This window comes from Talpa occidentalis, unplaced genomic scaffold (assembly GCF_014898055.3).
Source record: "Talpa occidentalis isolate TD23 unplaced genomic scaffold, MPIMG_talOcc4v2.1 talOcc4.10, whole genome shotgun sequence".
Lineage (NCBI taxonomy): Eukaryota > Metazoa > Chordata > Mammalia > Eulipotyphla > Talpidae > Talpa > Talpa occidentalis.
The window spans coordinates 77,155,601-77,182,994 of NW_023600993.1; the positions used below are offsets into that span (position 1 = coordinate 77,155,601).

The 27,394-nt window shown below is 43.7% G+C and overlaps 1 long non-coding RNA gene across 1 annotated transcript; it reads left to right on the top strand.

The window, feature by feature from the left end:
• On the top strand, nucleotides 1-27,394 carry LOC119253642 (uncharacterized). The gene is made up of 3 exons (XR_005127176.2): nucleotides 1-191; nucleotides 12,872-13,096; nucleotides 27,305-27,394. It is a non-coding gene; the product is annotated as an uncharacterized LOC119253642 (long non-coding RNA).

Below are 27,394 nucleotides of genomic sequence, written 5' to 3' on the forward strand. Positions count from 1 at the left end.
TCCAGACACCACGTCATGAAGTCAAGTGGCCCCTATGGAGAGATTCACCGTGGGAGAAAACAAAGTCTCAACATCCAGCTCTAACTCTCTAGACTCATGACTGAGTCATCCTGGAATTCAGTCTTCCAGTCCCAGCCTCTTTCCAGATGATCAGAACCCCTGAACCAGAAGCCTCATCCACAATGGACCTGGTAAGGCACACCTGGATTCCTAAATCACAGGCTCTCTGAAACATAAATGTTTACTATTATATTTATGTATAATATATGATGTGGTCACAGATAACTAATATACTTGACTTGGTACCATGGGCTTTCATTATGGACTACTTGGGGTCCATCCTCATGGTAACAGCAAAGACGGAAGAGAGCAAGAGTAGGCATTTTCAAAACTCTCCTCTTACCATGTGTGCTAAGATTCTTTGACCAAGTGAAGCCAAATGACTCAGCTCAGGGTGGTGGGGCAGAGCACGTTAGCTTACCTACTGTGGGAAGGTGCTGCAAATTTATATGCCAAAGAGTGTGCTGGTGGTTTTAAAATGTGTTCACAAATCCTTTGATACTGTCCCACTCAAAAGGTAGGGCCTATTTCTTCACCCCTTAAGTGTGGACTACTTAGCGATTAGCTTTTTTATGTTATTGATTCACTCAATGAAAGAGAAGCTTTATTGAGACCACATATAGCTGCCCTGCAGCCAAAAGAGAAGTTCACGGAAGGGCCTTATTTGACCTTCTTGGGGCACAGACTGTGGTGTGACAACACTTCAGCTGGCAGTGTAGGGATACAGGCAAACAGGACATCTGCCCACATCATCTTGTTGCATTATATTTTGGGACAAGCCAGTAGAGGGGACATTCCCATGGCAGGACCAGTAGGCCAGGCATTGAGTGAAGGGTGAACTCTTTTCAGACATTGTAGATGGAAAGAGTATGGACACTGCAAAAATCAAATGCTGTTGGTCGGGGCGGGGGTGGGGGGGAGCGGCAGGGGTATGCCCTCCCTATCTTAGACCTTTGCTTTGACATTCTCAGTGGTGTCTTTGGACTCAATCTTGGGAGTGAGGGTCTTGCCCATCAGGATTTTCATAAAAATCTGTATCTGTGTCAGCCACTCATTTGCCTTGTTGTAAAGAGGAGACTCACTTTGTATAAAAAGAATGTGATAGAAGCAATGATGTGCTACAGTCCAGATGAGAGCATAGAAAGGAGAATTTCTCACTCTCTTTCATGGATTCCTTGCTCTGAGGGAATCAACCAGAATTGAAAAGAAGTCTATGTGCAGATAAACTGAGGCCAACTATAACAATAAAGAGCCCCAACCTGCGATCATACTGTAGTGAATCTTCCAGCCCCAGTCAAGCCTTTAGTTCACTGCCACCCCAGCCCACATCGCAACTGCAACTGAGATTCTAAGCTAAGCTACTCCTAAATATTAGTGACCTACAGAAACTGTGAGACAAAAATATTTTGTTATAAGTCCCTAAGTGTGTGATAAATTACCTATGCAGCAATTGATAATTAAAACAATGAAAGATAAAGAACTAGAGATTTTTGTTTTCAGCCACAGGTCCAGAATTCTTTGTTACAGAAAAGTTAGTTTAAGCAGAAAAGAAAGAGTAAAGAGTATTGAAGAGGGTCAGAGGTTCAGGCCTAGAGGCTACAAAGGCAACAAAAATGCCCAAAGAACAGGATGCTATTAGACATTTAGGGCAGGGAGGGAAACACCCAAAGAAAATTAATGGCCAACTATACCCAGAATCCCAGGAAACACTTGCCAAAAGGGAGGAAGGAAGTTCCCCAGCCCAATCTACAGGCAGGCCCATAAGGTCCAAGGAGAGCAAGCAGCACCCAGCGGGGAGCAATTCCTCAAAATTAGCCAGTTTCTGATGATAAAGCAAAAGCAATTCTCCTAAACAGGACAAACAATACCTGGGAAAAACCCCTAACACTCTGCCCTGACTCAGCCTGCTACCTAGACTGATAAACTACATGCTGGAAGTGCCTGCACAGTGCACCCCCAGAAGGGACAGAGTGAACAGTTCCTCCACTCCATTTAAGTCTGGAGCCCCCACAATTTCCTGGCAGTTGCTTATCCAGGACTCTGCCCACCTAAGGACCTCTCCCTGGGTGTCCTTTTATACTGTTTCTAAATAAACTTTGCTTTAGCTTCTGCTAAAGACGTAGCTGTGGATTCTTCTCACACCATAGTAAAGAACCAAGGAACCCTAAATCCAGGAAACCCAAAATCCAACTATAATGTCTCTACTCCAACAGGGACTCTATCCTGTTGCAAATAGATTAAGATGCCTTAAGTGGCATATAGTGGCAGGAAGTCACAATGCAGGATATCTATGATTTGAGCAGACAGGTAAAGGAGAGTCCTGGAGCCCTCAGTGGCTTTTTCAGGCTTTTATTCAGCTCTTACCAGGCACAATGCAAGCAGGGGTGTGTGTGCGCAGTGGGGCAGGAGGCTGGCAGGCCTCCCAGCTCCCGGCGAATCTTCACTCTGGGCTCTCTGGAGTTCTCTCGTGGCCTCTGCTTCTCTGCTGGTTCTACTCTCGTTCTGCTACTCTTTCGTTCTGCTACTCTTTCTCTCGTTCTGCTGCTCTTTTCTCTCTGCTGGAGTCCCCATGATGCCGCCCTTATAAGCCCAGTCTCAGTCCAGGTGTTCCCACCTATGTATGCCCACACCCACTCCAGGTGTATGCTATCAGGCATGCATGTAGGACCACAGGGATCCATCATTAATGCTAATGGCGCGAAGGTGGAAAAGTCTGATACTTTTTCACGTACCCTGCTTGCACCACTGATGTTGGCAGCCAGATGCCAGAATGTCCACCATTTATATCCTAGAAAGCTGTACGCCTATATCAAACAAGTTGTACGTCTTATCATCAGACACTGGCTAATTTCAGGGAATAGCTCCCCCTGGGTGTTTCTTGCTCTCCTTGGGCCTTATGGGCCTGCCTGTAGATTGGGCTGGGAAACTTCCTTCCTCCCTTCTGGCAAGTGTTTCCTGGAGTCCTGGGTATAGTTGGCCATTAATTTTCTTTGGGTGTTTCCCTCCCTGCCCTAAATGTCTAACAGTATCCTGTTCTTTGGGCATTGTTGTTGCCTTTTGTAGCCTCTAGACCTGAAGCTCTGACTCTCATGGAGATTCTTCAATACTCTACTGTTTCTTTTCTGCTTAAACTAACTTTTCTGCAACTAAGAATTCTGAAAACAAAAATCAGCGTCCTATTGGTATCAGCTTCATATTGTTGCTCTCTTCCACTTAGAAGAGGTCTTGCACAGGTGCATGCGGTTCGAGGTATCTCAGTGCATGGGAGAATGGGGGGAAATGAATCGTGGGCTCCACACTTGCAGAGATATTAGCAACACAGGCAACACGCCAGAAAGAGGAAAGGAGTTCAAAGAGTGCTGAGTAGGTTGGAAAAATGACAAAGGCTCACTTTTGTCCCATATGTTTTGCAACCACCCCAGGCCGGATAGATTCATCTTCAGTTCTTTCAGACAAAAAGATAATTTTGGAGCCTCCAGTACATTTCTACAGGGCTTTAATGCTGAATCAGGGTCAGGCAGCTTTCTTCTCAGTATTTCTCTGCTGCCTCCGTTCCCTGACCTCCCGCCTCACAGTGACTCCGCCCTTACAGCCCCTCATCCCTGCGCAAGATGTCTGTAGGGTAAAGAAAATGTCAGGCTTTTCTGCCCTCCCGCCATCAGGATAGATGATGAATCCTTGAGGTCCTGAATGCATGCCTGATGGCGGGCACCTGGAATAGGGTGTGGGCATAGGATTCACCTGGGCTAAGACTGTGCTTTTTAAGGGCGGTGTCATGGGGATGCCAGCAGAAGCAGAAGAAGCCAAAAGAGAAGCCGAGAGAGAAGCAAGAGAAGCAGAAGCTGAGAGAAGGCCGGAGAGCACAGATAGAATGAAGACTTGCTGGGGGCTGGGAGGCCTGCCAGCCTCCTGGCCCCCCAGCACCCTTACCTGCTGTGTACCGGGTAAATCCCAATAAAAAGACCTGCAAAAAGCCACTAAGGACTCTGATTCCTCCTTTACCCGTCTGCTGGATTAGATAACCTGCACAGTGTCCTGTCCTGCCTTTACAATGTCCCTATTTACATATGCACATGCTCCATGATCTCCAGGCCCAGGTGTTCATAATTATAGGTGCACATGCAAGACTGCAGGTGCTGGTCATAGATGCTAAAGGTCAGAGGGTGTAAAAAGCCTGATTTTTAGCTCATTTATCCTACACCATACAAAATTATCATTATATTACTAAAATACCGATAATTAGAGAAATTATCGACATACCCTTCTATTTTCTGGAACCCAAGCTGGCAAATGAATTTCTTCTTGAGAGTCATTTCCAGCCAATTACTAGTGATGGCCAGTGTTATATGTTAAGACAAACTCTACGCTCAGTTGCAGGATCTGGGAACAAGCTGTGCTGATGCTATGAGTGCAGCATATTTGTATTAAATAATAGCTACCTGCAGAAATCCATGTCCTCAGTCTCTGTCTTTTATCTCATTTCCTACAAGGAGGCTCTAAAAACAGCCCATGACCTTTTATAATTGTTTAAGTTAAAACTGTTCCAAGCCATCTTTTAGTCATCCACCTGAAATGTCATATAAGTAGTCCATTTCTAGATTAAAAAATAGTGGTTGTGGCTGCATCTGGCCTTCTCAAGCCCATTTCACCCCCAGCATCCCCAAATTCCACAAGACACAGAGTGATTGTCCTTAATCTATACCATTGGTATAATCAATGGTTTACCTTGCAGGGTCCACTCATAGCATCAGCCAATTGGTATAAATAAATTCTGACAATTGGTGTAAATAAATTCTGGACAAACCACCCACACTTTATTCTTATCATTTCTCAATTCGGATGCTTTGACTTTGCCCCCTGTAAGTCAGAAATGTTTGTAGTCACAGAAGCTGGAAAGCTTTGCTATCTTTCATTCACTTCACACACACCAGCATGAGGCCTGGTGACTACATCTGGTTGCTTTATCTTCTTTTGTGCTAAAAGCAGGGCACTTATTTAAGGAGTGAACATCAAGTCTGGTAAGATGGCAGCTCTCCCATATACTCACAGCTAGATTGCAGCAGAACCATGCCAAGTCAAAACCTTGAGGAAAAAATGGACAACCACAGCACACAGTAGGAACAGCTGTCTGGTGAAAAGAAAGTAGGAAAAACTTTAAGTGAACTGGGGTTATAGTGACCCGGGGGCGGTACAACCCACAAGGTGCCGTGGGGGTGGGGGGGCGGCTGCTGTGAAGAATTCCCTACAGTTGCCAACTCCAGGCCCATACTCATATTGGACCCAGCACTACATTGGTTAAAGAGGTGAACAGAGTTGGCACCCAGGACAGAGGGTACACTGTTGGAGAGATACAGAAGGGGGATGCAGAGCAAGGATTGCTGGCTTGGGCCAGAGGTGCTCAGTATATAGAACAGCTAGAGCCTGAACCAGAGGAAAGGAATAGGTTGAATCACCCAGGTTGTTCTGGAAAAGAGAGTAACTTTCAGCCTGTGACCTCATATCAACTATAATCCAGCCCAGTGCTGCATCTAGTGCCCAAAAATAGCCTAGAGTAGAAACAGAAACAAGATTATAAGAGACCAAGGAGTTGCCTTAGAGGAGGGGATCACTAGGGAGCCCCACCACGCAATTCTGGTACCCACAGCACAGAAGGAGCTTGACACACTGATGCTCACTAAAGGGGACCCTTCGATGCCCGATGGCCCTGGTTATGTTCCTCTACTACCCCTCGCCGGTACCAGTTGTCCGATTACTTCAACAGGGACAAAGGCAACAAAATGAAAGTCCATTCCTATTACAACCCATAAAAACTAAAAATGAAGATATAGAAGAACATCACAAATGCTGGAACAAAAAAAAAAAACCCAAGAGGAGTCTCAATCCAGCAGAACTGCAGAGTATGACTGGAGAGCAGTTCAAGGCAACAGTTATTACATTGCTTATGAAACTCAAAAGACAGCAGCAAACAATGGAGGATATGAGACAGCAACAGAAAAGATTGAACATCGCTCCTATTGTGTAATGCTTCCAGTGGGGCCTATACCTCCATTCCTTCCTCATCCTTGGTCACTTTGCTCAGTGCCCCTTTCGCGGGGCCGTTACTATGGTAGGAAGAAGAATATTTGCTCACAACAGAAAGCCGTGTTTCTCAGACTATAACGCAGAGTATTTCAGCAGGTGGGGCCAAGATCCTCCATAGCCACTGAGCTCCCGGGTGATGTTGAGGCTCCTCAACATGCACCTTAAGGTGCATGGGTCGCACCTTAACTAGCAATGCTCTAGAAAATCCCACCTCAACCTCAGGGGGAGGAATTTCCTTGCTTTTCCAAAAACTCTAAATGTGCAGAATTTCTTCTTATCTCTCTCCTCCGGATCACATTCCTTCACCATCCATCCCCTAGATGTGGGTGTTCATTTCCACTTCACCCCTGGTCAGGGTGAGTTTACTCACTCAATGAAGCAATAATCATTGAGCACCTACCACGAGCTAGACGGCATGTGGGCTCCAGGGACATATCCATGCATAAGACTATCCCGGCTCACATGGAACTTAGAGGCTAAGGAGCAAGACATTAAATACATAATTGCTCGCTGGCTATAATTGTAAGGAGTGGTAGGAATGAAAATGACAAGACGCTTTGGAAGCAAACTAGAGAGAAAAATCTAACCAAGGCTTTTTAGGTTTCCATTTTGTATGATTCCCTCTGGTTTTGAATAAACTCAGTTTTCCCTGTGGTGAAGCAAAGCACTAGAAATTTCCTTTTACATTCCACCTGACAATGGTCACCAGTGCTGCACGGCTGCCCCCTTTACAGGAAGAGGGGCACGGCAGGGCACTCATGGTTAGCAGGCAAATCCTGGGCTTCCATAACTTCAAATGAGGACTAAACTGCTTGGTGCGATGCTTGCCTCTTGGCATTTCTTGATAATGGTGCTGTTCATCTGCAAAAGGCAACTTGTTCTCTCCCAATTCAAGTCACTTCTCCTTCTTTTAAAAAATGACAGCAGATAAAATACCCTAATTTCTTCCCTTTCGTGACTTCTTTTGCTGATCTACTACCCCAAACTCTGACACACCTACTGCCAGCAAATCACACTGATTGGGGACCTCCCTGGTGGCACAAGGGGTTAAGTCACAACCTATGAAGCTATCTACAGCCATTGCTGCACTAGTTCAATCCCCGGCCAGGGAGCTACCCACATGGCACAGCAGACCTCTCCTGACTCACCCGCTGCTCCCCTCAGAGGTGTATTTCAGTCAGTCTGCCTGTTCTGTTCCCCACTGTCTCTGGTGAATCCTCTCACCCTCGTGCCTCTGACCTGTACCCCAGTTCTTGTATGCATAAATAAATAAATCTTTAAAAAAAAATCACACTGATTAACACCAAGGTCTTTAATATTCACTCATTAAGAATGATAAGTTCAGAACCTACTCGCTGTGTCAGCCTCCTTGGGCTCAGAAAGCTCCCCCAGCTGCAATATTTGTCTTTGTAAAGCCTCACAGCTAGACAAGAAAACTATAAAAAGCATGGCTTACAGCCTATATAAGACAAGGCTTTTGAGTCTCTCCCCTAAAGTTCATCTCTGTGTAGTATTATAGTCAAGGAAATAATCTATCAGTCAAACCAAATATAAAATGTAGTTGAATCTTCCCTGTAATATCCTAAGTGGGTATCCATTTGTCCATACTAACTTTAAAGTCCTGTTTTCTGATATTTTCCTTTTCAATATTTCACATCTACAGTAGCTTCTCTGGTGTCTCTCACTCCCCCGCCCCTGTTAAAAGATCCCAAAATCCATTCATCCAGAGCCAGTGCAATTCCAGACCCTCCATGTCCAATCTTTTCCCTCCCTGGATTTATTCTGCTAAAGCCTTAAGACATAGTTTTCCTCTCTCCAGAGTAGGTGAGTCCCGCGTGCCCTGGCACTCTCAACCGCCACTCTGTCCAGTGGCCTGATTCTGTCCAGGGTCTGAAGGCAGATTTTGAATTCTTCCACCTAGAACTCTACCAGCCTGGAGCATGAGGGGGCAGGTACACATTTCCCACATTGCCGGTACTTGGTTTTGCTGCCTACTACAACATCATTAACCCAAATAACCCTTTTATTTCAAGGCAAAGGAGCAGAGTAGTTATTATTAAATTGCTAGTGTTTACTGATTAAGAAAATAAAAAATGTGGGAATTCAAAATGTTGCAGTCATTAGGGAAAGTGATCTGGATTTACCTCAAAAAACTGAAAATGGAAATAGTGTGTATGACCCAACAATCCCACTGTTGGGCATCTATCCAAAGAATAAAAAACCATCAATGCAAAAAAACATAATGCTCTACATTTACTGCAGGACTGCTCACAATAGCTCGAACATTGAAGCAACCTAATGTCCATCAATAGATGATTGCATCTAGAAGAAGTGGATATCCAACACTATGAAATATTATTCAGTCATAAGGAAAGATGAGATATGGTCATTTTCAGCAAAACAGGAAGAGCTTGAAGGATTTGTGTGCAGGAAAGCAAAGCAGAATCACAAAAAAACAAATATTAGAAAGATCTATAGAGCAGACTATTAGATAAAGTAAAATACTTACAGAACTAGTGGACTTTAATAAACACCATGGGGGTATTAAGGTTAATAAGGAGGAAATAGGACATAATATATAAAGGACAAAGCAGGCAAAATAATAGAGGGGGAAAAGGACAAGTAGACATAAGGAATGGTGGTAAGAAAAAATGAAATAGAAAATGAAATAAGAAAATAGAAAATGACAAAAATCAATGTGATATCAGTAAACTTTTTATTCAACTAGAATCCACATTAAAATGTGTATATACATATACATGTGTATATGAATGTGTGTATATGTGTGCATGTATATAAATATATAGAGTGTACATATATACAAACAATGTATATATATACACAGAGAGAGGAGAGAGAGGCAGACACACACACATACACACACACCCCAAGATTCAGACTACCTGTAATAGCCGCCTGGTTTCTAGAACCCTAAGAAGACTGTGAATCCTCTCATGGCCCTTTCATGTCGTCTGTATCTTTGCCACCATCCATAGGTTGGAATTCATAGATGCCTGTCATTTAGTTAATACTCATATTACCAACATCATTACCTTGGCTTATTTCTTCGATGAAATCTCCAAGGTGATCTAAGTGGTTGAAGTCAGAAATAAATACAACTCATGTAGGTTCTAAGCATGTCATCATTTTAGGACGATTGGAGACACAGAATTAAATCAAGGGTCTGATAAGTATCTGACTTTTCTTCTGTGGAATGAACATTTGCATAAATCCTTACACTGGGTGTCAGCTCTGAGACATTCCTTGTGAATGCTGATTGTACATACGAATGGAGAATGTGGATGACATTGGCTTCCTAACCTGCAGCTTTGTTCTTAATCCCTGGTTCACCAGCTGGGACTTTGATGGGCCATTTTATAGCACAGTCTTTGCTACCCTCGTGAAACATTATAATCACATAAAATGTTATGCTGTAGGATTGTAAGTAATATGGAGCCAGCTCTTGGCATCTGTGCCTTAATCACCTCTTTTCATCGCTTCACTGCCTTTTTGAGAGTCCTTGGATGGCTTCCTTCCACATGAATAGGGGTGTGGAGTTTAATCAGCCATGCCTGGCAAAGGCATCCTCATTTCTAATTCCAGTTCTAATTCCAGTTCAACAACTCACCAAAGGTGGTATCGGGAAGTTCGCTCAACTTCCCTGTGCTCTTATTTAATCAGCATTTCCTCAGCCTCCAGAATAGTCATTTCCCTCATTCAGATATGAGACACTCTGGAAGGGCCCTTGTAGATGCTCCAGTCAACTTACCCACACCCTACTCCAAACTTGAGCCAAGGGCCCAAAATGGCCATATAACCTGCTCGGAGATCTACCAAGCAGAAACGTAGCTCCCACCTTAGAGAGATATTAGAAATATGTTGAGCCCAATATTTGGAACCAATGACATAATTCTTGTCCTTTTCCAGGTCTATAGTATCTACAGACAACATAAATTCCCTGGTGTCTCCCTAATTTTCCATGCAGAATGTGATCCCAATGCAGACACAGCATAGACTTAGCCCACTGCCCAAAACTGACAACTAGTTAATTTTACCCAACTTTCTGGTGAATGGAAAGCAATTTGCAGCATGACCTTGAACCAATCCATTGACAGGGTAAGTTTCAACCAGGGCTCACTTTGCGCATCAACGTCTGCAAAAAATAAGAATGGACTCACTCAAAGGATGAGCTCAAGTCACAGAGTTTGGGAACTAGCTTTGCCTGCCCTACACCAACTTGATTAGCCCCTGATAGCTTTGTAGAACATTCTCCCAGGGTCAGGCAATAAGGTGTCTACATACTTGGCATGGAGACCAGAACAAATATGCACTGCTGATGTGTGGCCAGTATCCTTTTAATTCAAACTAGACTATCTCTTATTTATGCGGCTGCATTCCATTTTGACAAATGCATTAATAGGCAAAAGTTAAGCATCAGGTGCTATAAGGGAGAGAATACCATTCCTTCCCCTGTTCATCAGCCTAGAAACACTGATTTATGTTAGACCCTCAAATGTTACATGGTTTGGTATGGTGCCCTTGCTCTCCAAATCTGCCACCCATCTCAGACATCTGGGAGCATTCAAAAATCCCAATGCCCAACTCTTGGTCCAGCCCAATTACATCCAAATGGGTGAGAGAGGGAATCAGGCACCAGTAGTTTTGAAAAATCCCCAAAGTATTCCAATGTGCAGTGGTGAGGGGATCACCAGCAAAGTGGTGACGAGCACAGATCCTGGGATCGGACCTGGGTTTGAATCCCAGCTCCAGGACTGACTGGCCATGTTCCTTGGGCAAGCTACTGAAACTCTGCATGCCTCAACTTTCTCATTTGTAAAAAACAGTATTTTCCAAATCATACTAGTATTTATATCACAAGGTTTCTGTGAGTATTAATTGATGGATTATTTGCTAAGTGCTTAAATCAGACCTTGGTACATGCTAAGGGGTATTAGGTTTGTTGAAAAATATATGTATACATGTCAAACTCATTCCTACCACAGGACCCTTGCTCTTGCTTTTTCTCTGTCTGGGTCTCATCCTACCTCACTGTCATGGTCAACAGGTAGTCTGCCTGCCCTAATCACATTCAATCTTAGCACCCTCACCTCTGGAGTAGCACCTGAGGAAATGAGTGAATCTAATTCCTGGGTCAGGTGAAAAGCAGGCACTTGGCGAATTATTCCAGGCTTTTTGGACAGAGACCCTTCTACAGGCCACCATATGTTCATGATTCACAAACAACCCTGGGGTTTATTGTGGGTGAGACATCACATTAGAGCAGAGGTACATGTTAGCATCCCCAATTAAACTTTGTGCAATAAGAACCTTGCCTGTAAACAAGTGGCCTCTCCCTGAAATTCTAGACCTAACAAGATTGCGTGTCAGATAATTACCTCATTTGAATTCTCTCATTTCGTTTCAGTAAATAGTTCATATCTACTTTATTTCATTTAAAGCTTAACCATTTTCACTTCTGCAAATTGCTGCTCTCCCCCTAACCGGGGTCCACGATTCTCACTATACGGGTATGAGAAAATAATCTTCCAGAGTTTAAAACAGAATGAAATACATGAGTACCATATTAAAGGTGGTGAAGAGATTTATATTTTATATAAATAACATGGCAGAGATTGGCCACAACATTCCATAGGTATCAGAGCAGTATCTATGCATCTCATTAGAATTTGACATTTCCCTTTATGCTAATCATCCCATTGATGTGTTCCATTTCATGGTAGATGATATATCCTTACCTGGAACCCTAAGTGTAGGGTAAGGAAAAAATGTCAGGCTTTTCTGCCCTCCCGCCATCAGGAAAGATGACGGAACCCTGCAGTCCTGAATGCATGCCTGATGGCGGGCACCTGGAGTAGGGTGTGGGCATAGGTAGATGGGATTCACCTGGGCTAAGACTGGGCTTTTAAGGCGGTGTCACAGGGACGCCAGCAGAAGCCGAGAAGCAGCAGAACGAACAAAAGAGCAGAGAAGCAGAGAGAAGGCCGGAGAGCCCAGATAGAGTGAAGACTTGCTGGGGGCTGGGAGGACTGCCGGCCTTCCGGCCCCCCAGCACCCCTGCCTGCTGTGTACCCAGTAAATCCCAATAAAAGCCTGCAAAAGCCACTGAGGGCTCCAGGACTCTCTCCTCCTTTACCCCAGTCTGCTGGATCAGAAAACCTGTCCTGTGGCCCATTCCTGCCTCTACACTAAGTCAGTCTAAGGTTATCTGAATTAGAGTAGCTTCCCTTTAGAGAGGGATGCATTGCAGATTCCTGCAGAATAGAGCTCTCATTCCTGCGCATTTCAGATCATAGCTGCAAAATCACTGACTATGAAGTCGGTTCTAGAGAACCTAAGTCAGCTGAAGGGCACTGGACATGGCAGATTCACTGAGTTTATGTCTATGAGATTTTACTGAAATTACTAGAGTACAGATGAACAGCAATGTTTAGGGAACAAATACATAACTGAATTAGAACTTTGATTTCCAGTTTATTATAATGACTGGCAGTATGGTCAACATAAACTAGTCCCTTCTTAAGGACTTGTGACCAGCTGCCTCAGAGCCTTTTTTGTTACTCTTTTCTGCCTGGATATCAGTTTGGACCTGAATTAATCAGAAGAAATTTCACAAAGGGACCCCAGGTCTCAGTACAGGCCCTCCTGATCTTGCCCTCGTATCCCTCCCCTGCCTGCAGTACCCAGAACAATGATCCTTTCCCACTTTCAGACTCAAGAACCTGGGATCTCTGTGGCCTTGGACTGCAAGCCTCTGGGAAGCTTACAGGTTGGCTCTAAGACAAACGCCTCCTGAAAACATTTCAACATGAACTGCAAACCACAAGTGTGCTGGATGGAAGTCTTGATGGCTGACGATTTGTCAGAGCATTGTAATGTGAAGTTTTCTGTTAACCAGCATTTTGCCTTGGAAGATTGCCTAGCAGATGTCAGCCAGGTGATATGCTTACTTTCCTTATTGTTCACTGGGGGTATAGGGTTCTGTCCACACGGGGTCACTAAGAGATGTTCTATATCTAAAAATTCACCCAGGGGTAGAGATTTGACCTTGATCTTTCAGCTGCTTTCTGCTCTGCAAACATTTTTAAGGACTTTGCTTGCATTTCCAGAATAGGCATGCTTTGCCCAGCAGGCTAATCCATTTTCCTTTCTTTTCCCCATAGGGCTGCTTTGTGGCCCCATTTCAGCCTTAGCCACCTAGATCGGTGCCTCTCAAACTTTGATAAGCACACAGATCTCCTGGGAATGTATTTAAGTGCAGATTGTGATTCAATCGGCATTGCAGCATTGCCGTAGGCTGCATTTCTAACAAGCCATGGGGTTGCAACACTGCTGATCCAGAACCACACTATAAACAGCAAATATCTAGAGCTTCTGCATTCTCCAACCTCAAACCCATCAACATATGGTCATCAAAAGTGACTTTTGACCACAGAGGTTCACGTGAGAGGGGAGGCATGGCATGTTTCCCTCCTCATGGTATTTGCCAATTTTCAAGACAAGAATGTTTCTTCAGGGTTTCCCTGGTGCAAGGGGTTAAGTCTCAGCACTATGAAGCTATCAGCAGTCACTGCAGCACGAGTTCAATCCCCAGCCAAGGAGCTACCCACATGGCACAGCAGACCTCTCCTGTCTCGCCCACTGCTCCCCTCAGCAGTGTATTTCAGTGGATCCAACTGTCGTGCTCCCCACTCTGTCTCTGGTGAATCCTCTCACCCCCCACACCTTTAGCCTTGCACCCCAGCTCTTGTACACATAAATAAATACATCTTAAAAAAAAAAAAAGAGTGCTTCTTCAAAGGAGTAATGGTGTTCTTGTAGCATTTTGGCAATGGGGGTGGGTTGGCTAGGCTCAGGAGCCATCCTTAAATCATCTGAAATCCTGACCATTGAGTATGGTATAGAGGTCTCAATTTGCAAGGAACAGTGCCCCATTTTGTGGCTGGCACCAGACACAAGCATCCCTGTGACTGGGACAGGTGCAAAGGGTAAGGCAGGATCCTAGCGTGATGGGAAGCCAGGTCTCTCCCTCTGTATGATGAACTCCTTGGATCTTGGGTCTGTGCTGCTGGTTTCTTCTACGTCAGGACCACAGACATGGGTGGTAGGAGAAACCACCTCTTCTGCACACTCTATTGACCATAAATTCTGTTTTAGGAACTGTTTCCTGTAGAGACACCAGCAGCAAGAAAGGCAGCAGGTGACAGGAAGTGGTTAAAAGCAACTCATTGCTTTATCATCCAGAACAGCTGATGGGGGAGTGCACAGTAGAGCTCTCCCACAGCTCTTTCTCCCTTGTTCTCCTTAGGATTATTTTATTTATAGCTAGGGGAAAATAATTACCTACAGCTGTGTTTCTCAATCGCAGGGCACTTAAGGCGGTGCTGCCACCCACCAGGTCTTGCTGAAGATTCCCCTGGGAGGAACCACCCTTTCTCTATATCCTCATACCTCCCAGCTTCTCTAGTCTTGAGAGGATTCAGCCAGGGACCTTCTAGATGAGCTGTCTCTATGACTTGCCTGCAGTCAGTAGATTAATTTCAGTGTCATATCAAATTTGAAACAAATAGCATCCATTTGAAACAAATAGCTCGTTCTGGGCCCTTGGCTTTAAGAGAGAGATTGTGGGGACCTCCTGGTGGCACAAGGTGTTAAGTCACCATTATGAAGCTATCAGCAACCACTGCAGCATGAGATCGATCCCTGGCCAGGGAGTTAACCCACATAGCACAGCAGACCTCTCCTGTCTCACCCGCTGTTGTCCTTGGCAGTGTATTTCAATGGATCCGACTGTTCTGCTCCCCATTCTGTCTCTGGTGAATCCTCTCACCCCACTACACCTCTGGCCTACACCCCAGCTCTTGTATGCATAAATAAATATAATAAATCTTTTTTAAAAAGAGAGAGGGAGAGATTGTGTGGTGTTTGGTTTAGCAGAGTACTTACAGTAGCTAGAGCCCCAAAGACTTGGGTGGGAATCCCAGTCTGCTATTTCCTTGCCTTCTCAATTTGCTCATCTCTACAGGGTAGATGACGATAATACCAACCCTTCTGGTGCAAGGATTAAGTAAAGGCATGCAAAGTATTTACTCTCATGTTTGAGCATGAGGAGGCACTTAACAATTGGTAGCAATTACTAAATGGGTGGTGGTGAGGGAGAGGTAATCGGGAACTACAGATTGAGAGCCGGAAGGGCCCTTGGAGGTCACCTAGCCAGTGCACTGCAAAGTTTAGGGAGCATAAGAATCACCTAGAGAGCAGACTGTTGGGCTCCACCCTAAGATGACTGGGATTCAGTAGGTCAGGGGTTGAGCCCATGAATTTGCATATCTAACAAGCTTGCAGGAGAGGTTTTGGTGTTAATTAGATAAATTAACTCCTTTCCCGATGCAAGAATCCTTAGTCCCATCTCTTCTATTCCTATGTGATCTCTTGTAAGCTCTGTTGAGCTTCCATATCCTATGACGTTGGAAGAAAGGAAATGAATTCTTGATGGTGATCTATAATGAATCGTGAACTTTAAATATATTACTTTATCCAAAATAATGTATGGTGGGTACTTAGAGTTGTTTTTCATTTTGGCTGCTTTGTTATATTTACTTTGATGTTTAAGAATGAAACTGAGCAAAAGAAATTCAGTTGCCTTAGATACTTGCACAGAGTAAGACATCGAAGAGCTAGGATTTGTTTTTTTTTTTTTAATTATTATTATTACTATTTTATTTTATATATTTTTACATTGTTCTTCATTTTTGTACAATGCATGCTTTCTTATCTCAGTTATAGTCCCTGTGAAATTCCTACCACCCATTCACCCGTGTAGCATCACCATAGTGCCTTGTGCTCTTCCCACCACTGTTTTGATCCTACTCCTTTCTCCCCTCACTGCAGAATGTCTCTGGTTTATAGTTGTTTGTTGATTTTTCTTTTCACTTTATTATAACTTTTTTTCTCCCTGATCCCTTATTTGTATCCTCAACATTTGTCCTTTAAGTGAAACCATCTGTATTTTTCTTTTTCTTTCTGGCTTATTTCACTGAGCATGATCCTTCCAGCTCCATCCATTTTGCTGCAAATGGCATGAGTTTATCTTTTTGATTGCTGAGTAATATTCCATTATATATATATATATATATATATATATATATATATATATATATACACCACATCTTCTTGATCCAGTCATCTATTTTGGGGCATTTGGGTTGTTTCCATAGCCTACCTGAAGAGCTAGGAATTGAATTCACTCTCTAAGACCTGGGTTCTTGAGCCAGGGTGTTCATTGTAGCTAGGACTCCCTACCTCACACCACATTTTGTTGTTGGACAACACTAAAAGTTAGGTTATGTTTTGTTTTTACTGAGCTCCAATCTTCTCTATTAATTCACTGATCCTAGTCATGGTTTCTGGACCTTTAGTAGAATTGAAAAGATTTCACTTCTTACTCAAAATATCATTTGAGTAAAGATAGAACAATCATTTACTCTATTACAAATTGGATAATTTGTAACCCTCCAACCCAGGGTTCCTGGGTTTAAATCCTAACTCTCTTCTTAGCTGTGTGACTTTGGGAAGTTTCTAACTTCTCAGTGCCTCCATTTTCTTAAACCTGTAACACTGGTATAGTATTAGTACCTTCACCAGAATGGTGAGAAGAGAAACCAATTAATGTATGCACAAAATCACACAAAAAAAAATTTAGCTTTTCTTATTTTAATCCATAAAGCTTTTGTGAGTCTTTATAAAGTCCTTTGTAACTGAGATTTTAACAACTAGAGAAGCCAGACTTTTCCCCTTCCTTCTGATATGAATACAATATATTTAGCAATGTCTTCTTCAGAGTCCTCATTGATTATTAGAGTTACTGAACAAAAAGAATATCAAGAGCAACTCTTTTTTTATTTAAATTTTATTTTTATATTCCCCATACAATTACAGCCCCCTTATTTTGACCCCAAGCCCTCCTTTCCCCACCCCCCAACCCCCATAGAGTGTCTCTTGTTCATAGTTATTTGTTGATTTTGATATTTTCTTTCTTATAGTTATTCTTTTTCCTGGTCCCTTATTTAAGTATTCTAGATGCCTGCTATGAGTGAGACCATCCGGTATTTTTCTTTTTCTTTCTGGCTTATTTCGCTGAGCATGGTCCCTTCCAGCGCCATCCATGTTGCTGCAAATTGCATGTGTTTATCTTTTTTGAATGCTGAGTAATATTCCATGGTGTATATGTACCACATCTTCTTGATCCAGTCATCTATTTTTGGGCATTTGGGTTGTTTCCAGAGCTTAGCTATTGTAAATAGTGCTGCTATAAACATAGGGGTGCAGGTGCTTCAAGAGCAACTCTTATTTCATCAGAAAGAGGCCTGGTTAAACCAACCAAATTGCTATCTAGTTATTTTGTTTTCTTGCAAAGATAATTCTTGTATTTTAAGTTTGAGTGATGTGTTGCAGGGAAAATTGGGTGTAGGGTGGAGGTATGAGGTATGGGGGAGGAGGGGAAATGAAAGAAATCACCAGAAAAGGTAGATTTATTTAAGTGCCCTGCAAGGAAGCTGGGGCAAGAGGGGAGATATCCTGGGAGAAGGAAGAAGATTTTGAGGCTCTCTTTTATGCTCCCTCCACCCTAGTTTTTCCCAGTTATCTGCTGGGATATTTGGCCTTGGGTGTAGACCTTTGACACAAAATGTGTCTTGACTCTATTTCCTCATTCCTGAGCTCTGTAGGTCCTGGTCAAGGGGATGGTCTTAAGCTGGTTCCCACCACAACCTTATCAATTTCCCTTATCTATTTTTTTAATATCTTATTTTATATAATACTTACATCATTTTTCATCTTTGTACAATGGATGCATTTTCATTTTGGTTATATTCCCCATAAAATTGCACCTCCCCCCTTATTTTGACTCTAGTCCTTTCTTTCCCTGCCTCCCCCACCCTCCCCATAGTGTGTCTCTGGTTTATAATTGCTTGTTGATTTTGAATTTTACTTTGTATTGATTAGTCTTTTTCCCGGCCTCTTATTTAGGTTTTCTAAATTCCTGCTATGAGTGAGGCCATCTGGTATTTTTCTTTTTCTTTCTGACTTATTTCGCTGAGCATGATCCCGTCTAGCTCCACCAATGTTGCTGCAAACTGCATGTGTTTATCTTTTTTGAATGTTGAGTAATATTCCATGGTGTATATGTACCACATCTTCTTGATCCAGTCATCTACTTTTGGGCATTTGGGTTGTTTCCATAGCTTAGCTATTGTAAATAGTGCTGCTATAAACATAGGTGTGCAGGTGCCCTTTGGAATTACTGTTTCTGTGTCATTGGGTAAATACCTAGGAGTGGAATTGGTAAATACCTAGGAGTGGACCATATGGAAGCTCTATCAAGTCTCCCAGACTTGCCAGCTGGGCAAGGAGTGGGGACTTAGTTTTTAACCTTAGTAATGACACCCCAACAAGATGGAGTCAAGTTACCAAAGGAAACACATGAACATCCCAGTCAGAAGCCTCCTAAAATTCTAGGAGAGAGCCCAAAAAGAAGATAAAAATTCCTAATCAGCGAAGCCTAGAGAATATTGTAATGCTTGTCAAAAATCATTCTTTAAGTTAAATAATATAAATGCCAAGGCAAAGGAAAATGGTTTTATTTATATCTCCAGCCTTAAATTGGAAAGAAAAACTAAAAGGCCTGGATTCTCTGCCCTCCCAGTGTCTTTGCTCACAGGAGGCAAGGTGACTATGCAGCCCTCCCCTACCATCAAAGGGTGGAATCTATTTCCCCTGCTTTTGAATCTGGACTTGACCATGTGATCACTTTATGGAACAGGATAGAGCAGAAGTGATACTACACAAGTACCAAGCCTGGACCCAACAGTCTTGCACTCTTTTTTGGAATTTGCTCTTCCCCATGAGTAAGCCCAGACTAGTCTGTTGGAGAATGAGGTCCATAGCCCAGTCATCCTGGTTGCCCAGACAATGGGTGAGGACACCCAAGACCAGTCAGTCCCCATCCATCCTAGTGGATGATTTTAGACTCATGTGTGAGCTCAGTCAAGACTAGTCAGGACAGTTCTAGAACAGCAGTACCACCCAGCTGATCCACAGTCTCATGGGAAATAATAGGTTTGTTGTTTATACCTCCCAATTTTGAGGTAGTTTTTTTTTTTTTGTTTCCAGAGCAATAAATTACTGGTATGTCACTCGCAGAGTTGTTGGGAATAAAACAACACTGCTATTTAAAAGGAGGAATAGTAGTACCTGTATAATCTAAACTATAGAAACTATCAGTATTCAGCCATATTTTAATTTATAAAAATAGCTATTATATGTGGACCGAACAACAACCTAGTAACAGAAGTATTCACAGGTGTCAGGTGCCATCTAAAATATTTTACAAAAATGAATCTTTACAATGACTCTATCAGGTAGATACTTCTATCTTCAATTAGCCAATGAGGAAATAGGCTCAATAAATATCTGTTGAAGGGATGAATAAAAGAAAGGGGAATACTTCTTAAGATCACATGGCTAATTCCTGGTGGGGTAGGAATTTGAAAGGGTGGCTTGATCCCTCTGCCAATTTACTTTCCACAATGAGAAGCAGATGGTATTTATCGCACATTCCCTAGACATCAGGCTATTCTAAGACCTTTTCATGCCTTATCTTTCATGCCTCATCACATATAACCCTGTGACATTGGTGTGGATTATGCAGGGGGAAGCCAGCTTTCTCCAGCACTTTGTAATTTAATGACAGTGTAACGCAGAAGGTAAACCACCAGGATAGAATTTGAACCCAGACTGTGCTTCAGGAATCATCAACTACATAGCATTTTTCAGGGAATTGGTAAAGGACAAAATGGAATCTTTAATAAGTAGTAACTTTGTAAATGTTTTTGCATCTCTGAACCAAAGTCTTAATTACCCTTCCTTCATTGTTGTAAAAATTCCTGCTTTTATAAAGGTTTTCTTTTCCAAGAAGACATACATAGTGTTTTCTCAACTATGTGCACATTCTTACATTTCAGTTCTTAGGAAATGAAGTTAACCTCTTCGTGGAGACATGGCAGGGAACTGTTCTGTGAGGCCCTTGGAGAAGACCCACAATTCTCTACAGAAGCTAGCTCTGAGGTCTGAGATGTCCACACAATATCTCATCTCTGAATTAGGGCTTTATCCATACCCTTATAAAAATATAAATGTATTATCTGTAAAGATTAATGCTAATTAATTCATATTGTACAAACTTAAAATGAAGAGACAACTTAGGACTCAGCAGAGACCAAACATAAAGAAATGATGGAAGTGGGCCTGGTGTAGTATGACAGGGAGTGGTGGGGACTGCAATAAATTGTGTAGTATATGTTCCCTCTAAATGGACATGTCAGTACTAACCACCAAGCAATTGCTGTCACTGACAATAATAGATTTTTTGGTCTAGAAAAGAAGGTATCTACATACTTGTGGGTTCATTTCCTTTTAAAATATCCTGAGGGGGAAAAAAAAAACTGACCTGGGGGCTAGAAGGATCTCTAGAAAACCAGTTTGCAACCCAATACTTAAATCAATGTACATTTTCTTAAAGCAGAGCCACTCACTCCAAGTACCAGTGACATGGTCCCCGTACCAACATCAACATCAGCTGTGAGCTGGTTAAAAATCCAAGATCTCTCATGGGCCTCCCTGGTGGCACAAGGGGTTAAGCACTGTACTATGAAGCAATCCGCAGCCACTGCAGCACAGGTTTGATCCCCGGCCAGGGAGTAACCCACATAGCGCAGCAGACCTCTCCTGACTCACCCGCTGCTCCCCTCAGCAGTGTACTTCAGTCAGTCTGCCTGTTCTGTTCCCTACTCTGTCTCTGGTGAATCCTCTCACCCCCAGCATCTCTGGCCTGTACCCAAGTTCTTTTGTGCATAAATAAATAAATCTTAAAAAAAATGCAAGATCTCAGGCCCTGTTCCAGTTGTCCTAAATCCAGATCTCTGGGGTTATCATACAGGTGTGTGGGTTTAACAGCCCTTCAGGTGGCTCTTTTACACACCAAGAATATTCCAGAGACAACAAGTGCCAAAAATGAGAGGTATGTGACAGCGTCTGGAGCAGACCAGGCAGAAGTTCTCTAGCCATCAGGATCATGGAGAGGAGAAGAAAGGAGCTGAGGAAACTGGAGAGAACTTTCTGGCAGTTCTGCCAACAGGGCTGTCAGCAGCAGAGCCCTAAGTTCCTTGCACAATCTTTCAGTGACTCGTCCTCCAAAGTCAGCCCAGCAGACTCTGTGCCTGGGATCTCCTCCCCTTTCAAGTCCCAGGAAAGGGACACTGTGTTCCTGTAATTGCAGAGTATTGTCAGCGCAGAATCTGTTCTGAAGCATGTCTCCAAAGTCGTCACCGGTCTCAACTAATTAGTCAAAGGCTTCCATCTGCCTAACAGCTCACCACACTTTTCATATTAATTTTTATGCAAATGTGGTGATTTGGGGAAGGAATGATGTCAAACAGAGCAATAGGTACCACGCTTGAATCAGAATATAAGATACGTTGCACATCTGCAAAATCTCTGAAAAAGTCATTTGAACTAAGTTTTTGTATTTGGGCTCCTCTGAAGCTTAAAAATAACTTCAACTCAAGTCATAGGAGATGTCTGATATATACAGGATATTGACCTAACCTCCCCACTGTAATTTTAACTGTATAAGAAGTTGGCCACCAAACCAATCATTCAAAGCACAGTTCAATTAATTTCTTCTTCCTTCTCCTTTTATGGCCCCTTATTTTTTGCTTAGCCAGGTAATCTTATTTTATTCTTTCCTTCTTTATATTATTTGCTGCCTTCTTTTTAAAGAAGCTGAGCTATCTTTCAAGAACAAATTCCATTGTAGCAATGACCTCAAGGATGATAAGGCAGCAGATTAAAATCCAGTAGTAGCTTGAAATGCCAGGATGATTTGAAAGAAAGGGTCAATTGTCTGGCATTAATTCAGTAATAACTGGAGAGACATTATTCTTATTGCCTCCTTCCAGGCAGAACTATCTGGTGTCTTATGAAGTTCAATGCCACTATAAGGTAGAGTAAAATAAAAACTGGAAAGAGGCCAATTTTCACTCTATCACTGACCCCACATTCAGATTCCACCTACAGATATTTGTTGGGATAGAAATCAGACCCAAGATTCAGGTTATTTCACTGCCTCCGTACCAGGTATTACTGCTGCATATAATGTATGAGATAGTTAATGACGTAAAACAACCACTATTTATTTAGCTAACAATTCTGTAGGCCTGTGGTAAGGTTCTGTTGACTTGGGCTGGGCTCCATTACATGGTTCCATCCTAGGTGGGTCGCCTAGAGACTCACTGGTCTAGGATGGCCACATTTCTTCATACACAGCAGCCTACACAGCCCCTAGCTCTGGGGGAGGCTCATAAAGATGGCATGACAGACATCACTGGTGCCCTGCCCAAATGCATTAGGATTCCTTCTGCTGGGTCCTTGTGCACATCCCACAAGTAGCAGCACTCTGCTACTAAGAAGAAGTTACTGTGACCCCTTTTCAGAGGCTTGCCCTTGGGCTGCTAAAGCTTCTTGACCAACAGGGAGAACAGGAAGTTAAAAGCTCCAGCCTCCTGGCTGGCCTCCAGCCAAGAGTATGACATCTCAGCTCTCGTCCTGTGCTGAAGATAAATTGTGAGGCACAAGTGTTCCAGAATACCCCCCAGAATCAGGCCAAGGGCTGGGAATTTGCCTGAAACTGTACCTTTGATCATCCTCTTTCTAGCCATGGCCTGCTTCCCTCCTCCTTCCTCCCTCCTTCTTCCTTTCAGGGTCTGATTCCAGAAAGCCCAACCTAAAAATATTTTTTTTTTTAAGATTTATTTACTTATTTACACAAGCACTGGGTACAGTCAGAAGCGCAGGTAGGTGAGAGAATTCACCAGAGCCAGAGCGGGGAACAGAACAGGCAGACTGACGAAATACACTGCTGAGGGGAGCAGCAGGCGTGGCAGGAGAGGTCTATGCACCATGTGGGACCCTCGCTGGTGGCCGGGGATTGAACAGGGGCTGCAGAGGCTGCGGGCAGCTTCACAGCCCAGCTCTCAACCGCTGCACCAACAGGGGAGGCCCCTAAAAACGTTTTCAAACTGAATAGAGCAGCCCTGTTCATCTGGGGTTTATGTATTATTTCTTCATAAAAGTTCCACAAAGATAGCTTTCTAGCTAAAAAGTATTAAAAAAAAGAAAAAGCCCATCTCATGTAGCCCAGCTTGTTATGCAGGTGAGAGAACAAAGACATCAAGAAATGAGGCAGCTCATGGGCAGTCACATATTTCCAGAGAACAGAAGAAATTCAGGGGTCCTTTGACTAGAGTCAATTCTGTCACTAACTGGGGACTCCTACTGGGTGCCCCTGAGAGTCTGGTCCCCAGAGAGGGAAGATCCCGGTATGGGGGGCTGCATCTGGAAACAGCTTCAGAAGTGGGCCTCCTGAGCCTTTCTTCCCTCACTACTGCTACCCCTACAGGGCTATCCTCCCAGCCGCTTCCTCTTCTCTCCTCCTCTGTCCCTTCCCATCCATCTTGTTCTTCCCTTATACCTCTCTTTCCCTCCTCCCTCCACAATGTTCCTCCCTCTCTCCCACCTTCTCTGCTCAACAGCCTCATCATGACCTTCATGATCATCACTATCTTTCCCACCGGCCCCTCCCTCTGAAGAATTTTCTAGTACTAATGCTGTTTATTTTCACAAGTAAAGACTTGTGAGCCAGAGATTTGGCACAACACACAAATTTGGACTGACAGTTGTGAGGTAGCTGCTTCAAGGCATTTCCGTCAGCAGGAGTGCCATTGTGGAGATTCATGGCTGGCAAAACGGAAACATAGAAACAGCAGCCTTTCTCCTCCAGAGCAATTTTATTGGTGTTGCAGTTCACAGATCCGCGAGGCTTGATTTATCGAATGCGAGATCAATGTGAAAATACTGTCAAGCTTCTGGAACTAGGAAGATATTTAGATCACTCTACTCAAGTACATCATATTTATGAAAGGGATAGGAAGTGGGTGGATTATAAATCAGAAAGACCTGGAAGAAAAAACTCTCTCCTTTCCAAACTCAATCTTTCATGAACTTCTTTCCAAAAGGATGGATTCAATTGTAAATACCTCATATTTGTACGCATTAATTTCTTACTTCCAGTCTTTTGCAAAAGAACCTGTTTTCAGGAATTCCATGCAGTGTTTGCCCTTCCCCAGAGCCCAAACTAGGACAACCACCAAATCTAACCCTCATACCAATGTGAACTGGGGGAAGTCAGAGAATTCACGGTGTTTCATCATCTTTCTGTAGACTAAGAAATAGACTCAGGTGGCAAGGGTTATACGGAAAATCCAAGAAATAAGTCAACTCTTGTCAGAGAGTCCACAGTTCCAAGCCCAAGTCCTAGATCTACTAAAAGTTTCCTCTGTGTGGGCCTCCCTGGTGGCGCAGGCGGTTGAGCGCCACACTGTGCAGCCTCTGCAGCGCTGGGTTTGATCCTGGCCAGCAGGCGAGAATCCCGCATGACGCAGCAGACCTCTCCTGTCTCACCCGCTGCTCCCCTCAGCAGTGTACTTCAGTCAATCTGCCTGTTCTGTTCCCCGCTCTGCCTCTGGTGACTCTTCTCACCCTCCCACGCATCTGGCCTGTACCCCGGTTCTTGTATAAAAATAAATAAATCTTAAAAAAAAAAAGTTTCCTCTGTGACCTTAGGCTGCATTACACTTGGGGCCGTGGTATGGTTGAAAACAATGACCACATTCATGCCTCCCCATTTTCACACTGTTTGCATGTCACTGCGGCATCATCTCCCATTAAGAGAAGAGTCTGTCTGGGCTGGCCTTGTGGCTTGCTTCGGCCAATAGAATGCAGCAGAGATGACAGTGGACCAGTTTGGAGACTAAGTCTCAGGGCACAAGGGACTGTCCTTTCTTGGAACCAGCCCAGTCATCATATGCACACGCTCAGACCAGCCTTTGAGAGGCTGTGAGAACGCAGGGAGCCGAGATGTCAGCCAGGTGGAGGCCACCCTGCTACAGGCCACCAGGGCCCACATTAACCCAGGGAAATAGTGAGCACTATTCTCCTCCCCCCATCCCACATCAGTGACCCATGGCATCCTGAACTAAGCACATGATTATTATTTCAAGCCACTGCCTTGGGTGCTTAGGCAGCAAGATTCAACAAACATACTTGGTTTCTTCATTTCCACAAATGCACAAAAAGGGGTCAGAGATAAAGATCTCTTTTTATAGGTGCTTCTTGAAATACCAAGTCCATAAAAGGTTAAGGTCTAGAGCTCAGCTGTCCAAGAGGGCAGGTGGTTCTTTACATCTAAACTCAATTCACTGAAATCAAATCAAAGTGAAAATTCAGTTCCTTAGTCACGCTAGCCATGTTTCAAGTGTGCTTGATCGGCACACCTAGCTAGTGCTGCTGCCTGGGACAGCACAGGTACAGAATATTTTTGTAATCCCGGAATGTGCCCTGGAGCTGCCACAAGAGTGTCAGAGTGGAGGGCACAGCAGCCCTCCAGTCGTCCATGTCTACACTAGCTCTCCCAGCACATCCTGCTCCTTGGAAATATCCTTATGGTCTCCTTTGAAAATTTCAAGTCTGTTTCCAGTCTTCTGTTTTATCTAAGATACCCAAGCCACCAATTGACTGCAGGAGCTGCAAAGAAGCTCAGTATTTTAGCAGGACCAGGGAAAAAGGGGGTGTCGAGGGGGGTGTTGGTATGGAGGGGGAAGGGGGAAGTGAGGCCCTCAACAAGGCAGCAAAGTCTGCAGACAGATGCCAAGCATCCCTCCTTCAGGGGATTGCCCTAGTTTTTATTTTAAGCATCATTTTTTCCACGTTGATAAGGTTGATAGCCGACTTTATCTACATTCAATCCTTAAAAAGAAGTGAGGATTGATTTTTTTTGGGGGGGTGTACACTTAAGAGGTTTCCTCCCAATTCTCTTTTCATTTTTTTTTTTTCTTCTCCAATGCCCAGGGCTTCCTCTGACTTCAAAGAATTAGAAAAGACTCAAAGGAAAATGGGTATCTGACCTAATTAAGCATGTAGATTAAGATTTTTCTCTCTTGGTTGATAAAAAAATTCCCTTTTCCTCACAAGTCTCATTCTGATTTCTTGGAGACGAAGAAGACGTAGAGACGCACCCTCTGTTGCCCTCTGAGGCATCATCACTGCCTGGAGCTTGAGGCAAAGGAGGCATGTGGGGCCCCGAGGTCCAGTAGAAGCAAGACGTGGCCTTAGTAATAATGGTTGGGGAACTCCGCTGCTTGGATTTGATTCTCAGTTCAGATACCCTTACTTTTCTGGTGGATCCTTGATCTAATTATTTAATCTTTCTGCACCTCAGGTAGTACATTTGTAAAATGAAGATGGCAATTGCTCTTATCTGGTAAAGGGTTTGATAACTAGATACAAAGTAAGCCCTGAGAACAGTGCCTAGTGTGGAATGAAAGCTGAGGATGGCCAAAGTGGACATGGCAGTGTCCTGGTCAGGTCCTCTGGGACCCAGGGTACGGGTTCTGGGCACCCACTCTCCCTTCCTGGATGACATGCAGTTAGCAGCTTGCACCTGAAACAGTCCGTGACCGCCCATTGGGTTGCTCGGCTTGCCCAGGCAGGGAGCCCTGTGCCAGGTGTTATTCCAAGCAGACAGTTACTGATGGGGTAGAATCAGAAAGTCCGGCTCTCTCACCTTCAGGCAGACAGACAAATGATGAGCATACTCACACTCCAGAGGTGCCCTGAGTTCAGGCTAAAGCTGGGACTTTGCCTGTAATTGCTGCTTTGCTTGGCTCCTTCTTTTCTGGCCTGCTTCCTTTATTCCCACATTCCTCCTGAGAGAACTTTCAAATAACTAAGCCTGATCTTCTCCAAACCTCTTCCAACTGCCATCCCTAGGTCCCAGGCTGCTCACGCTGCTGGCATAGACCACCCTTAGAAGGACAAACCCAGAGAAAAGATCCTCCTGTGGCCCTGGGCCAAGAAGCATGTCATGTCCCCCTCCTTAGTCTTTAGATAGCAGTTCAGTTTAACTCACTGTACCACATTCCTCAGGCCATGGTAATGGGTTGCTTAATGAAATATTTTTGTTCCTTTTCAGGATGCTGATAACATCAGTGCCTGTGGAACTCCTGGACCATTTTAAACTGATAATAGTTGCTCAGAAAAGAGCAACTATTCCAGGAAGGTC